Source organism: Saccostrea echinata, unplaced genomic scaffold, assembly GCF_033153115.1.
Source record: "Saccostrea echinata isolate AGI-Se365-2 ecotype Australia unplaced genomic scaffold, CSIRO_AGI_Sech_v1 ptg000044l, whole genome shotgun sequence".
NCBI classification, from domain to species: Eukaryota; Metazoa; Mollusca; class Bivalvia; order Ostreida; family Ostreidae; genus Saccostrea; species Saccostrea echinata.
In genome coordinates, this window is record NW_026889793.1 from 2,084,875 (window position 1) to 2,102,069 (window position 17,195).

The following is a 17,195-nucleotide window of genomic DNA, read 5'->3' on the forward strand; positions in this document are numbered from 1 at the left end:
TTACGCAAGACAATATGCTACAAAATATCCAAATAAATTTTATCTAATTAATATCGCTCGAAATATAAAAATTAACCGAAAAGGCCAAAACTTATTATATTTAAAATAAAATTAAATATTATGTTTTGAATTTATGTTTAGAATCAGGTTTAAAAAAAAACGGACATTTGAAAACTGTCCTCCCTCAAGATAATGGAAGCTCTAGCTGTCTAAGTATTATTCTGCATGTATCAATAAGTACATTTTGTTCTGTATTGTGAATCGTTAAAAAAAGACCACGAGCAAAGACGGGGCGACGTTTCGAGTTACTGTAAACATCAGAAAAAAATTAAGGCAGAGTTGTGATTACTAGATGAAACAGCAACCAAAAAAAGCAAATTTTTAAAATCCTAATTTTAAAAGCTGGCAACTATTTTGTATTGTTGTGTATGTTTTAATTGTCTAGGATATTATTTCAATTTCAACAAGTCTGTGTCTTTACATTTCCAGTAAAAAATCCCTAGAATGGATATAAACACAAAGAGAATATAACTTCTTTCTAAACACAGAGAACGGGATTTCCTATAGCGAGATATTACGACCTTTAAATATCCTACCTAATTACATGTGCATGACCTGTCTCTATTATCAAATAGATTAGTATTTATAGAAAACGGGATGTAAAAATTGTTTAATTTATATAGCATATTTTTTTCCAATTTCAAAAGCTTTGTTTTAAATGGCACATAAAATAAGATGTTGCACTGCACCACTAATATGACATTTAAGGCAATTGAACTAGATTTTGCCTTGATCAATATATTAGGATATTTAAGTGATGTCTTTTCTTATACATGTATGATATAGTCTGAAAACATTTAATGTCATATCACGATTTAAAAAAAAATCATCACAATTATAAATTAAAATAATAAAAAGGTCGTCTGTAAGGTTCAAATTAAGAATATATTAAGCAACTTAGACATAAGTTTGCCATAGAAGACAGACCCAAGTGCAGTATTATTTATCCCTTGGGAGCAGTTCTGACCATGTGTCTAACCATATAGATACATTAAAATTGGATAAATTAATAAAATTTGAACCTATGGTCTTACCGATTCATATGACTTATACTTAACAGACCTATTTTTTCATTTAAGACAACGGCTGAGATTATATTTTCCTGCCAATATTTTTTTTCTTTCAGTAGACCTATGATAAATTTGATAATTCCGAAAGTATACATTTGGAATTGCAATAGAACTGACCCACAGAAGAGAATAATTTCAATGTGACATTTAAAAGTCAATGTCCTTTTGCTATTTTATGCCGTATATACATGTATGTCTAATTTATTTCAGCTTTGTATTAGAACCAAAACTTCAGTATTTATAATTTCAATATTAACCTTCAACGCTGGCTAAAACAGCATTTACCCTTTTAAAGCACCGGATTGTGCATGGAGTTTTGTATAATTGCCTTCTCCTAAATAAAAACATTATATTTTGATAGGACATAATCGGAATGATAATTTAAAATAGGTAGGGTGTCATAAATCACAAAAAGTGAACTTGTTTTTGGCAGCTTAGTTTGAATTTATATCGACTAAGTTCAAAGTTAGAACGGCTAAGATAGTTTTTTTGTTTGTTTGATGTTTAATGTCCCTCTCGAGAATTTTTCACTCATATGGAGACGAAACCACTTGCCAGTGGAGAGCTGCAAATTTTGACCTATGCTCGGCACTCAGGGCCATTGAACATTGAGCAGTACCTACTGCGACACGGGACCTCGGTTTATACAGTCTCATCCAAAGGACCGGTCTCCATGTCCCACAGTGGGATTCGAACCTGCGACGTAAGGATCAGCTCCCAACTGGCTAAGATAGTAATTGGACAACTAACTAATGACCTTAGTTCCTTTTTACTGTTGTGTTTGGAATCCACCTAGCACCACACTTTAAAAGTTTTCTATTATGATCTTTTCAAACAATATTTTTTTTATTTTCTAAGGGCCTTGTGTAATGTGTATTTTCCTTAAATTATCTATCATTAATCCATGTTTACGTTTATATAAGAGACATTTTAGAGAAAGCTTTTAAGCAAATTGTAAATTCTGTAAATCTAAAATTCAGTCAAGCATACCTCAGTGTAGCACACTTTCTTTGAGGACAAGAATTATTAACTTTGTGTTACTCGATACAGTTGCGATTGATTTCTGTCGTATATACATGTAATTAACTTGATGCCTTAGAATTTAATCAATTCGGTGTATTTGCTTTAACACCATCGGCACTACTACTACTTTTCGTCTTGGTAATTGAGGTTAAATAAATAATAAATTTTCACATTTTGAAGCAAATGGTTTAAATTCAGGTCCCTGTTTTTTAACAGAAAGCTTCATATTAGTAACTGCACTCCTTAAGATTTCGTTTATGCAAAATTTATACATCAACAGTATGTGCTGTATTTTTCCCACGGAAAGTAAAGGCAGATTAAGAAGAGAATAAGGACATTGGGTAATACTAGCATAATGAATTCGAAAAGTAAATAAAAATATTTAAAAAAAATAATATTATTATTAACTCAAAGTGCGTCATCAAAATCATGCTACATATTTTAATGTCTACGAAAAGGTTCATCCTATCTCTTTATACTACAAACACGTACTAAAAATTAATTGCGTGAAAATGAAAAACGAACTACATGCATTAGCCTTAAAACATTGACTGAAACTGAAATCAATCATTTTTTGTTAAGAGTAAAACCAATCCCTGCCCCATAGGTCTGACCGAAAACTTTATAACGTCAGAAGATTGACAGAATTACATATAGGCGCAATTTAACAAACGTACACTTTTCCCCCGGGTTGTTTTGTCTCCAGACATGGAGTGAGTATACAGCGATTTTAAATGTCACAGAGTAAATCAAACATTGGTATGGTTAGCATTGGCCAGTATGTACATGTAAGAAATGACTTCGATTTGCGTTTTTAGGTCACAAAAGTATACTGATTCATAATAAAAGAATTTCATTATTCAGCCTGCAAAGTGAAATACATCCTTGAAGTGATATGAAGCGTTTTTACCTAATATAGTAAGCATATACTAAAAATACCTTTAAATAGTAATTTAAACTTGTATTCGTTTTATTTCCTTAATAATTATCAGACGTTCCATTGACAACGATACAAATGACTATATTTGGGAATGCATTCATTCGTTTTCTTTCATATAAAGAGCCCCCAAATGTCCAGCGAATATATATTGTGCTGAATGTGGAAATACATTTAAATATATTCTGTAGGGACATGACCTCTTTGTAAGTACTTTCAGGGTATTTTTTTATCTTAATGAATTGAACTTTATTCAATTTGACATGTTTATTCTTTCATGAATGAAATGTCTTGTGAAATCAATAATTTTCGTGGATGTTTCATTTTCATTGTTTTTGTGGTAATTAAGGAATGATCCACGAATTAATGTCCGTCCTGAACGAACTGTAGAAATTCAATTATAAAACAAGTAGGCATTTCCTTAACCAGAAATAAAATCTACACAAAAAAATATTATTGTTCTCAAACCTCGAAAATTTGATCCCGAATGAAATTTGTGATTTTACAGTGTTTTAAAGATATATGTACTTTCTTTTCAAAACTACCATTCTTATCATCATTTGGATTGAATTATGTCTAAGTATTTGTATGTTTCCAAAAAAACTGCGACTTTCTTGTTTAAATATGTCTTTCATGTTGTGCCACCTTGTTCATTTCATATTTGTCTACTGATATTAAGGAGGTTGGACCCTGCTATCAAAAGTAATGAGAATTTTAATCAAGTATACTTTTGGAATCTAGACATATATCTTAATTAAAAAGCAAAACAAAAATGGGGGCCAATGCACTTCTTTTGGCGCTACAGGGCATTTAGTATAACCTTTTTGCACTGTCATTACGTCTATCACAAAAATCAAATTTTTCTTACAATATTCTTTTTATTCAAATAAATTATGAGAAAGTCGTATTTCATCTTGAATAGATATATTAAAATTTGTGACAACAAAAAAGTCAATTATTTGATATTTCTGCACTCAAAGATGTATTTTTTCTGGCATAAAAAATTTAACAAGCAATCAAATCATTTGAAAGTAATGATATTTTACTGAGTTTAAGAAGAATGTTTAAAAGTATCTTATATACATGTATTCAGAAAGTAAAATTAAGAAGTGGGATCTGTGATGTTAATTTTTAGACACTACTAAAATAGTGTTAATTTTAGGCTAAAATTGGGGCTTTTTGTTGGGGGGGGGGGATTTTCACAATATTTTTACTATTTTTGTCAAATATGACGATAGAAATCATGAAAGTTTATTTAATATATAATCTATGACCAGCATAAAACAGTTGACGGCAAAAAATAACTCTGTGTGAAGACTCCATGGAAAAATAGGAATTCAAACTTAACAATGCCTTAAATACTTCGAAAGTGGAAAAAATGATCATTTTCTTCTAAAAATCCCTCCGCCACAAAATATAGTTTCCCACTGAATGTTTTTGGTATGGAATTTAATCGCGGGGTTTTAACTGAATATAGTTTAATTGGAATTGTAAAATTCAAATTTATTAAAAGAAGTAAAAACATTATGCAGAGTTTTTGCAATGTTACTAAAGCCCCGTTCACCTGAGCACATTAACTTAGAGTTTACGATTTTACATGCTTGCATGCAAATTTTACTGTTAGTATGAAAACGGAAATTTTACTATACGTTCACATGCATTTTTAATGTGTATGTAGATCAGTTTTTGACTGGCAATTTTAATGAATTTTGTAAATATTTGTTTGGACTTTCTAGTTGCTCTTCAAGTCAATATTCTTATATTAATGCAAGAAGAACATTCCCATTTCCTGTTTAAATGCTGCCCCCCTTCCGTTCACATGCGTTAGAATAACAATGGATACTAATTGTGCTGCTATATTATCCAACCTGTGTTTATACTCCCAATAAGTAGAATTATTCAAAAACTACTACATGAGACGAAGAAAACACTTGCCGTGGCCTTCAACTCGACGTTTTGATATATCGATCATGTATTATCAATGAACAGTAGTTATTTCCATTCATATAACGAATCGATATATCCTAGTGAACTTGAAATAAAAGACATTACAGAATTTGCCACATCTGTTTCATATTTGGATGTTTTACTGACGATAAACTACAAACACAACTAACAACTAAATTGTATGACAAACGAGATGACTTCAGCTTTTCCATCGTCGAATTTCCTTATCTTTGTAGTAATATTCCTCTTTCACTTACATATGGCATGTATTTACTACTCAAGAGTACGTCGCGGGGATTTCATCAACCTTGTTAAAAGTCAGCATTTTGTAAATTTTATGGTCGTTATAATGACTTTATTAGCAAATATAACCTACTACTGGGTCGTATGTTGGCTGGCTTGTTTAATACCAATATCAAATACAAACTATCACTGGGTTGTATGTTGGGTGATTTATTCATACTAATTGAAGGCTTTTGGTTTTGTACTAAATTTGACTACGAAATGTTCCGTCTACTCGATTAATACATAGTGCTCAGGGCATGTGTGACCGGTCAATAGGGGATGATTACTCCTCCTAGGCACCTGATCCCACCTCTGGGTCTGTGTTTATGCCCTGTTTACAGAATTGTATTGTTTGTATCTTTGATGAGATCGATCTGGGCCGATATTTTTCACTTTTTCATTTCCTACCCCAGGAGTAAAATTTGCATTACATACTGGTCAAAATTTTGTAACTCGCGACTCTTATTACTTTAAAAAATTAAAAATAAAACTTTACATTAATTTTTAAGTAGCTTACAATATTTCCTGCAATTACAATACTTACCTGTCAAAGTCAATAAAATTGAAATCGTATGTTTATTACTAAAAAAAAGGAAACAAAATCGAAAGTGTGGCGCATGTCTGCACAAGAATGTGCAAGAGAAGTTGACATGGTCCAAATTGAGTGTACTTTAGGTAAGGTTTGTGTTCTTTCACTCTGTTTGCTTATTTTGCTTACAACCTTTAAAAATATCGTCCTAAACACAACGGAGCTTACTTGTGTTCCTTACAATTATTAGAAGTCACTCCATTTTTAATAGAGACACAAAACCATCCTAGGATTTATCCGGAAATTCACTGGAACAGGAACCGTAAGGGTAGATCTACCTCTATGGCCAAGACGTATTGTAACGACACATCAACCGCTACATGAGATATACCCATCATTGTAGAAGCTTAAGGAACCCAACTAATCTGCAACTGCACGGCACAGATTGGGAATTCATAATAGGCACTTCAGCGACTAAACTGACAACTGGAAGAGTAGGAAATGCCTGTAAGGAATCCTTATGTAGCTTGGTATTGTTGTCAAAGCACAGAAAATTTCGGTAAGCCCCAAGTAGTCCACACCTCAACCCTACAAAGCATGTATGAGACAAGGCAGACCGGAGAGCGAGAAAGCTTTTCCAGCCGCAGAATCTATCGGAACTAGAGAGAGACCTAGTCAACACATGGAATAACATACAGAAAAGATGTTTGTTCCAATTACATATCTATATGAAATCTTTGAGGAGCAGGTGCTTTGCTGTTAATTTGTTTGAATAGAAGACATATGCCATGCAGCATTGAACGTTGCAAATTATAAATTCTAAGATTCCTAAACAACCCTGCAATTTGAGATAAAACACTTCGATAAAATTTGATTGAATGAGTTTCTTTTTTACTTTTTATCCTTTATACTTATCAATTTATATTGTTATAATGATTTAAGATAAAAACTGTGTAAAGCAAAACCTTGCCGAGGGAGTTAGAAATTTTTATTAGTATATATAAAATTTGCTCACCGTGTGTATCTAGGCTGATATGAACGGGGCTTAAGCCGTCTTTAAATATTTTTTGGATAAAATGCAGCACGAGTTGTATAACGTTGCACCGATATTAACTAGAATTACAGATTATTAATTATTAGAATTTTAAGTATTATTTAGTTATCTTAAGCAACTAAAATTAGCAGTATATCTCTGTCCAAGACTAAAATAAAATCCTTCACAACCAAAGCTGAGAAGAGCAAATTTTGTAGCACATTTGTGTCTATCTAACCCTATTTTTGTTTGACTTCTAGATATATTATGTCAAGAAGATTTTAACTCTTTCAGTTGAAAATTAATAGTTACAATTTCTTGCGACAATGAAGTATAGAATACTGATTAGACTTTCTAAAGTATTTGCATTTGGCGAAAGGCACATGTATTATTATTTTTTCCTTCACAAATTAATTGATATTTTCCATTTATCTTGAAAAGCTAGGGCAATGTGTTTGTGAAGAAAGAAGAATCTTAACGATTTTTAAAAGTATCCAATTAGAAATAATCTCTTAGTGTTTCTAATCATGTTCTTTTGCAGAACAGATAGATAAATTGACTCAATATAGATTAAAGGAGGTTGGCAGGTGCATGCACTTTCCACATACTAATCACTCTATTAGTTGAAATCCCTCGATTCTTTTGTTCTCATGCCAAATAAAATTTATTACGACAATTATATGCTTGATTATGAAACTTAATTATAAAATTTAACCATTTTTATAAATGATCATAGAAAATACATTTATGTGCAAGGAGTAAAAAAAACCCCACAAATTTCAACGTCAATACACAGTGTTTTTGTTTGTTTCTTGTTTGTTTGTTGTTTAACGTCCCTCTCGAGAATTTTTCAGTTGCCGGTGGAGAGCTGCAAATTTTGACCTATATTCGGTACCCAGGGCCATTGAGCAGTGAGGGATCTTTTTCATGCCAGCGCCTACTGCGACACGGGACCTCGGTTTATATGGCCTCATCCGAAGGAACGGTCTCCACGGATTCGAACCCGCGACATAATGATCAACTCTTTAAGCCGCTACCCTAGAGCAAACTCTCTAACAACTGCGCAACGCAAGCGACTTACACACAGTGAGACCAAGAATACTCAATAAAATGTATTTAAAAATTTTTCAAAATGAATATCGATGAATGTATCTTAATGGATGAATAAGACTAAAAGCTACAGATTAGTCTACATTGTGTGTAACGTTCTCCGTATCATCTGCTTGTCCCATGGCAAGTGTGAATAGATAAAAACAATGTATTTATCATTAACAATATCCCATTCTACTTTTCCTCCTAAAAATCATTTAACACATAGTTCATGAGGATGACTCCTTTAATTAAGAAAACAAAGAAATATTACATAATGAACAGAAATTGTTGCAATAAATAATAAAATTAGACATAAATGTGTATTCATAAACGTTTTATGAGCGAGAGTGGAGGAAATCGACAATTCACAGGTTTTCCTATATATAACCATATTTTTATTTTTTGGATTTTAAATGTTTCATTTTTAAATGCATGTAAGTATGTTTATATTTCTTTTATTTGAAGTTTGTTCGTTTAATCTTTTACAATATTAGTAATATTAATTTACCTTGCGGATACTACATGTATGCAAGGGAAATGTCAACAACTTAAAAGCATGTCACTTGATTTTCTGACAATTTCTTGTGTTCATTGCATATACACCTGCTGTATGCAAAAGTTCAAAATTATCTATTTTTTTACTTAAAATTGATTAGTCAATAAATCATTGCGTTTAACATCCAAAGTAATATCGACTGATATAAAAATATGTATTTCAATGATAAATTCAAATTTATTGCATCCCATGGCCTTTCCTTTCTTATGTTAATTTTGTAGGCCTAATTAACAATGTATTCAATCACTGTGAATTTAAACATAGCAGTTATTTTTCCCATCATTTATTACTCTGTTGCTTTCCTTTGTACATGCAGTAATTAAGTTTCATTAAAACTGAGTTATCATTTAGCAAGAAAAGGAAATCTGCAAAAAAGTGTTATATATTGAGAATATAAACGAACAAAAATAACTCAGGCAGTAGTATGCGAAAAAAAGGTCAGAAAGAGAGAAAACATTAACTATTACGAAACAAGCAATCAAGAAAACTCCAAAATGACATAATTTTAACAATACACTGAGAGTAAACACGGACCGTTGGAGACACCAGTGAGGTATCAAGTAGAGATGTAAGCATCCTCTGTCGAAAAGTTTACGGTTTCGAAGGAATAGCGATAACAAGCTTTTATTGCGAAAGGGGTAATAACTCTTTGAGGGATCAAAGCTCATATACGCAGGGTCAACTGCAAAAATCTTTTAAGGAATACATTCTTATGGACTATAAATCTTTTCGACAAATCTTGAAACAAAGAATCATATCAGGGGAGGAAAAATAATAATAACAAGTAAACAACTAGAGGCCTTTCCCCCTTTTAAGCGTTTCCATATCATTTGGACTGAAAAAGGGAGAAAAAAGCAAGAAAATGAATAAAACACAAAAATGCTCTGAAATAAAGATCGGGCTCGGTGGAAAAACACATGTACTTGTATTTGTTATCCAATATAGTAATCAGTATCAAATACTTTTTGAGAAACGTGATTTATGTATAATACAAATGCAGATTTTCTGTAAAAAAATTATTTTAGTTGGTTTATGTTTTGAATGAATTGAGCTAGTAATTTAGAGCCTATGATACATTAGAACTGCAGTATCGAGAGTGTTTGTAAGCATATGAATTAATTAATCGAAGACATTGGTGAAGGTTTCGTATCTCTATGGTTTTTATGGTTCCAGAGGTGTAGCGATAACAAGGTTTTTTCGTTCAGGCGGTAATTACTGCGAAAGGAGTCATAGTTCCATTACGTTGGGTCGTTTTTCGATATAACTTTTGTTATCGAGTATCATGAACTATAGAAAGTGGAAAAACGCAATAATATAATTGTACTTAGGAATGTAGTAGCCAATTTTTATTTTTACCCCTTTTTGTGCGGGACAAATTCAAATTAAAGAGATCTATGTGTTGAACACAGCTCTGTCTTGATAATTTTACTGTACGAACTGTACAAAATAGCTAACATATGTAATACGGCAAAAAAAAAGGGATATTGATAAAATATGATAAAACTTTCTAGGTATATGTTAAGCAGAAGACAATTTTCTTTAAAAGTAGAAGTTTTGAATGAATTCTGCTTCATAAGAATACAAGAACTGTCAGAAAATAAAGGATTAAATGTCATATCTTTGAGATTCGAACAGGTTATTGAACGACTTGGTCTCAAGACTTTAAGCTGATAACAGATTTAAATCAGAACTTAGACTTTGACCTTCTGGTTTTTATTAAAAAGAATTTTAATGATTATAAAATATTTGTACATGTTTTATTGAAATGAGAAATTTAAAAAAAAAAAAAATTGAATGACTTTTAATGAGAAAGGTTCACATTCCTGTGCAAATTTTTAGAGAAGTGATTATCTTAAATATTAAACAACTTTTTTTCGGGGGAAAGAAAGCATTTTGCTGAATAAATAAAGTGTATGTCGCTTGGTAAGTAGTTGTTGAAATAAAGACACGAATAATTTTAATATGTTCATTTAGTATTATGAAATTTAAGCCTACTTTCCCATAAGTATCTAATACTACCTCTGGAATTTCCCAGGGTACGTCTTTTACTCGTATGCCCTTTCACAGATGTATATTGCTTGTATTTCTTTAGTTCGATCACGGTTGATCATGAAAGAGATTTCTATTTCATATTTTCTAGCTCTCTCTTTTTAGCTTTTCAACCTCCTCTTCCCTTCTTCTTCACATGCATTAAACATGCAACAAACATGTAATATGATAATTGTCTTATGGAAGGACACGGCATTAACAAAAAATATTCGTACAATTCGTTTTATCTAAAGTACATCACCTTGACTCAAATGCTATTTGGTATTTTTTTCTAATAATGCAAGATTACAAGGCTGGAAAAGTAAGATATGTCTACTTCTGGATTTTGATAAGAGAAATAACACCAGGAGTATATATAATTCTAATCAAGGTAATTCAATATAAAACATTTACAAGATAGAAAATATATAGGCAATCTCTTCTCTTTATATTAAAGTAATCCGATCCTCAGGTTCTGAAAATTAGCAGATAGGTTATTGCAAATGCTCATATAAATGTCTCTGTCATCATTAAAGATAACCAAGGATTATATCAGGAAAATTATCATCTTCTAAATATATTACCAGGAAACAAGGATAAAAGCACTAGCTAGACATTTTCTAATTGGGAAAGTAGTTTAGGATAAAACACTGTAAGTACCCAAACATTCTTATACTTCAACAGTATTTTATTTCTCAGTTTATTTCTTCTATAAAGTTAACTTTTGTAGAATACGATATAGAACATAGTATAAAAAGCTTGCGCTATCATTGCAAGACATCATAGTTCTGCCTTTCTATTTCAAGTCATGCTAATAACAGTTTCTACGACTCTAAAAAAAACTGTGTATTACGCGATAAAAAGGAAATTGTTGCAACAAAAGATTCCAATTTCACTCTTCATTTTTGAGATTTATCCACTTAAATAATAATTATAAGAGTTTTTGTTTCTAGCTGAGGAAAGGATATCATTTAAAATGCTTTTTATTGTTTGTAAATGTATGATATTTCTTACCATTTTTTGTTTATTCCATATTAAGAACAATTTAACCCTACGTCAATGTGAATTTTAACATTTACATCAAAACTGCGGTGACGAATTAATATAATTTCTAATGTTTCCATATTTTGGAAAGGTATGTTAATGTAATGTGCATTAAGCAATATGAATGTTACTGTTGTAGATTTTCCCTGCATATGTGAAGTGTCATCTCGACTTGCATTTTAAATATAAAAATATTTTTTTTTACAATTGGTATGTCACAAAACCATTATTCATACATTACTCATGTAAAGATTCATTCATAAATTACTAAAAGTTTGGTCCCAAAAAATCTATAAAATTTTACTTTTTTTATTTAGTACAACATATACATGTATTTACATTTGAAAATGTTTTTTATATATATATATACCACTATTTGATCCATGCGTAATTAAACCAGTTTAATAATAGGTTCCAAAAATGACCAAAAAATAAATTTCTTTCTAAAAGATGTACATATCTTTATTCTTTAATGTCTGCAGGTTACAAAATCAACTCGCTATTTTCGTCATATGAGACAGAATGAAATATTACAAGAAATTGTTACGAATGTTATCTGGGATTTTCAAAAAGTACATTTTCATCTCTAAAGTTTCCTAACTCCTAGAACTGAATACAAAAGTATAAAAAAGAAATATTATGGAAATTATTGAGATGCTCGTCAAGACTTTACTTTATCAATAGCTAATCTAGTTTAAAAAAAAAACATACAACCCCCCCCCCCCCCAAAAAAAAAACACACACACAGACACACACAAACAACAACAAAAGTTTGAATGTTTGTCTTTCTTAAGTTGCTAATGACAAACCTTTCCCCATTGGTTGTTTAAATCGAATGATTGTTGCATCAGATCATAAATGTAATAAACAAACTTTTCTTTAAAGCGAACCGTTCTAGAAAATGACTTTGAATTATGAAATCTGTGCCATGCTTAGTACGAATGAAGGACATTCATTAAGTGCACTCAACAACTACTGATATAGATTTTTTTCCTAAAATTTCTTGCTTACGTTTAAGTCTCCCTGCTTTTCATTCAATCTCACTGTGACTTCCTTGTAAACTTTAGATATGTAGAGTTCATACTTGTACTCAAAGTATCCCAACGATACAGATGCAAAAATGATTTATGGAAATTTTTATTACATATAATCAGAATAATTTATTTAGGACTCTTTTTACCCTTGATTGTGATACAGTGTTTTGGTATTGAATATTTGAAGGTTATTCATTGCATTATCATATGTTGAATGAATTCAATTTAGGATAAGAATCCACGATCTGGTATTTGTCTCATTTTGTGGCTCATCCCATTTTAACACTTACATGTAACTGAAACCAAATTGGAAAAGTATGACATTTTTTAGTGTTTGGCAGAGTAACTGCTAAAAGAACAAGCCTTACCTAGTATATTCTGCCTTTTTCAGATGCCAGAATACGATTTTATACTCGGGATAAAGTTTTCAATCTCTCCAGAGTAATTTATAAACTGTTTGTTAATTAAATTTCTTCCCATTAGAATTTTCTTTTCTTTTGAAATTATTTTAATTATATAATATTAATACTAGATTTTTCAGAAAATATTGTAGTTTTAAAATATGCCATGCTTCTTCAGCATTTTCCGTTACATAGAAGAGTCTAATTGTATTAGACATTTCATTTAACACTTAAATGCGTGTCTACGAGAAAACCATGCAAAATCCAAATTTTATTATGAAAGGCATTGTGATCATTTTGACTGATTTTATTGTTTCTGATTAGCATCATGTGTCCTCTAATAAATCCCAGTATCAAAACTGTCAGGTATACCTTTGGGGATCCCTATTATAGCCCTATATTCTATTTTTAGCACATTTTATGAAAATATTTTGAAAAACACCCATAGATTAAGAGAAAAAAATTGCAGGAAAAATTGCACTTTTATTCAAATGTTACATATTAAATAAATTTAAAGGAAGTGCTCTAACTAGAAATATTTTATTTAATTCCTTCTATCAACACTGATTCTGTAAAAGTGGGGTCTAAAATTAGATTAAATCAATGTGTTTAAAATACCACTATCTTTAGAATGCTGTAAAAACCCAAGAAACGCTTAAAACATTATAAATATCAGTTTAATTGCAAAAATCCTTCAAAATCAATATATAGTTAAAAGGAATTTGGTTGCAAATGGCATTATGCTAATTTAAAAATAGATTGAAGTTGGCTGAAACTATTAGAAAAATTATCTCCCTTAGTGGAACTCTCCTTATTTAAAGGAATTAAAAGTGTGATGTCTTAATGGCAGACGAAAAGATGAAGTGTTGATTTGAGGACAATATTATGATAAAAGATCTCTAGCTTTGTTGAAAGATTGTAAAATAGATTCAGCTGAATATACAAGGTATTTTAAATGTAGCACAGAAGACATTTCTGTCCCTGAAACGCTTCTTATCGTTAACCATCTTGAACCATGCAGCTGTTATGGGACTTGGACAGTCTAATTTCTGTAAACATACCTACATGTACATGTATGTGTCAAACACAGAAATATACTTGGTCTACACTGGAAAAGGAAAAAAAGAACATGTTGTCACCCATACCTGATAGGGGAGACGCTATTATGCAAACCCGTTAACCGAGAGGGTCAAGCTGAATGAGGTTTTGCCTGTTGGAACTGGTAAGAACATTTTGCAGTTTAAAAACTTAAGGAATTTTGCTAAACCATTGAAATTATTTTAATTTCTGACCTTAAAGTTTTCAGAGAGACACTGTACATGATATTTGGGTTGTCAATAAGAAATGAAACAGATTTTTTTAAAAAAAAAGCATGTTGGGGGTTCCTCCCCTTAGTGAGGGTTGAGAGGGCAATACCAGAGTAATTGGGGAATTATGTCATTATAGGTGAAGAAATTCCCCAGTCCCACAGGTCTTAAGGACAACCCTATACATGTAAATATAATATCACAAAATGATATCATAATTGGAAATATTTACTGACTTTGTCTTTATAGTTTGTGAAAACCTATTGATATCAAGTTTATACAACTTACATGTCCAATCTATAATGATTTATATCTATCAACTAATTTGATTCCTAATTGTTACAGGTATATGGAAAAGATGTATAGAAACACACATTAAAAAATCAGTATGGAAGTAAAGCTGAAGGAAGAGCTTAAAGGTACATATACATATACTGTGTGTTTATAATTATATGTAAAAGTTTTATCAAATTATTTCTAAAATTTACTCAGTAGCTTATACATCAAGTTTCACTTATGAAGCAAAATTACCTGCTTTTATTATGTTATAGCTGAAATACATGTAAAAAGTGAAAACTCTTGAGCAGCAGTCCACTTGTTAATTCTTGTTCTCATCTGAGTATATTTAGTACTCACATATATTAAGGATTCTACAGTAAATGTTGATGAATGGATTTTACACTCAATAGTTTCATAATATTGATAGATTTCACATGTAAATGATCCAATCCTGTTTGGAAATAAAATTTCAATTGCATATTATTTTGAATTAGTTCTAAAAATAAAATCTCAAGTGTGATTTCTGTTTCATTTTATGTGTACATAACTGGTTATAAGTATTCATGTAACTATGAGGATTATTAAGTATTGTATAGTTAATATTAAAATTAATGTTTATTCTTTAGCAGAAATGTGTTCCTATTGACAAGGCAACAATTGAATCAAACCAAACAGGTGATCACTTACTGTAATATAATATAATATTTTTAAGGTACTACATAATAATAAAGATAATGTCAATGGTTAATATCTCAAAAAATAAAATTAACAAATATGTTTCATTTCCACACTGAAAAATATAACTAAGTGGACATTGTTATCATGCAGTTCAATGACATGAACCAGAGTTTGTACATGTGGTTAACATTTTATAATGTATACATACAAGTTACTATAATCATGATAATATACATGTAAGTGCTCATTCACATTATTGATAAACAAAATCACAAAGAACAATTTACGTCAAGATAGGTGCAAATGGTGAAGATGCCTGAATATGTGACTGATAAACTGAAAAGTCCAGTCCATATAGTTCAAGTTTTGAGCTTTAAAATTATTTAATTATGATTCATTCAAATTGTTTCAGCATTAGCATTTTTAGCATTAACTGTAATGTATAAGGGTATATATACTTCATGGCTTTTTCAATTATTTTACAGAGCAAAGAGTGGAGGAAAATGGAGGAAGTCATGGACATAACAGAAAACATATGACCTAATACCTGCAGGTAACAGCCGCCAACCCCCCAACCCCCCAATAAATGTTTATTGGTCTGTCCATTGGTCATTCTGTCTGTACATGTATGTACTATAACACTTTAATTTGGGAACAATATCTCTTAAAGCCTTTGAGCTTTTGCAATATCATTTCATATCACAACTCCTTACAGCCTAGAGAAGACCCCTATTGATTTGAGGTCAAAAGGTCAAGGTTGGAAATTCCTACAATACAAAAAAAATTCAAATAATAACTTTTGTTTCCCTTGAGCTTTTTCTGTTAAATTTTATATCATAATTCCCAATGACTTAAAGAAATCCCCTTTGATTTCAAAGTTAAAAGGTATAGTTGAAAAATTCATATCTTGCAATAAATAATGTCCTGGTGATAACTTTGGTTCTCTTTGAGGTCTTGAATTTATTTCTTTAATAAAAAAAGACACCAATTGACTTTAAGGCTAAAAGCTGAAAGGTTAAGGTTGACCTTTTTTTTTCCATCTGCATGTTTTTTTTTGTCCAGTTCTTCCATCCTCATTTTTTTCCATAAGTGGGGGCCACAATTCTCTGAATTAGCTTGTTTTATATTTGGATCATTTGCAGGTTTGCATTAAACTCAATTAGCCATTTAAGGCATTTGGATATCTTACAAAATAGGAAATAAAGGTGATTCAGGCTAGCATTGCCAAGGTCCCTTTGTTGTAAAATTGAAATTATTCCCTAATTCCCAATGTCATTTAGAACATCAAAATACATGCTCTTTTGCTTTTGGGTATAAATGAAAATTTACTGTACTAAAATGTCTTCTTTGATTATCATAATTATTGCAATATCAATTATGAACTTTAATTCAAACATCAATTTGTCATTGCTTTTACAGATTTTGAATTCATATCATCAGTGCATCTAAATTGGTCAAAAGATGAAAGATCTCAGCATAAATTGTTCAATCATGCAAAGCATATCCTGTCAAATGGAAATTACCCTCCCTTAAAGTGTCAAGTATCTCAGAAATTGGACTATTTGCAATACTGTTCAGGAATATTATACATATGTCAGTACATTTAGCAATAGGGCCTGTTGCACCATGCCAAGGTACAGAAGTGATGCTTCAAGCTGTCGACGGCATTCCAAAGGAAAAGGATGAAACTTTAGTTTAGTTCACCTGAGCCGAAGGCTCAAGTGAGCTTTTTATGATCGAAATATGTCCATTGTCTGTCGTCGTGGTTGGTGTGGTTGTAAACTTTTCACATTTTCATCTTCTTCTCAAGAACCACTGTGCCAATTTCAACCAAACTTGACACAAAGTATCCTTGGGTAAAGGGAATTCAAGTTTGTTCAAATGAAGGGCCA

The 17,195-nt window shown here is 31.0% G+C and overlaps 1 long non-coding RNA gene across 1 annotated transcript; it reads left to right on the forward strand.

Annotated features, from left to right (window-relative positions):
• The first annotated feature begins 14,726 nt into the window (after positions 1-14,726).
• LOC133201398 (uncharacterized) lies at positions 14,727-16,805 on the forward strand. The gene is made up of 4 exons (XR_009723085.1): positions 14,727-14,765; positions 15,252-15,300; positions 15,789-15,856; positions 16,723-16,805. It is a non-coding gene; the product is annotated as an uncharacterized LOC133201398 (long non-coding RNA).
• The last annotated feature ends 390 nt before the right edge of the window (positions 16,806-17,195 follow it).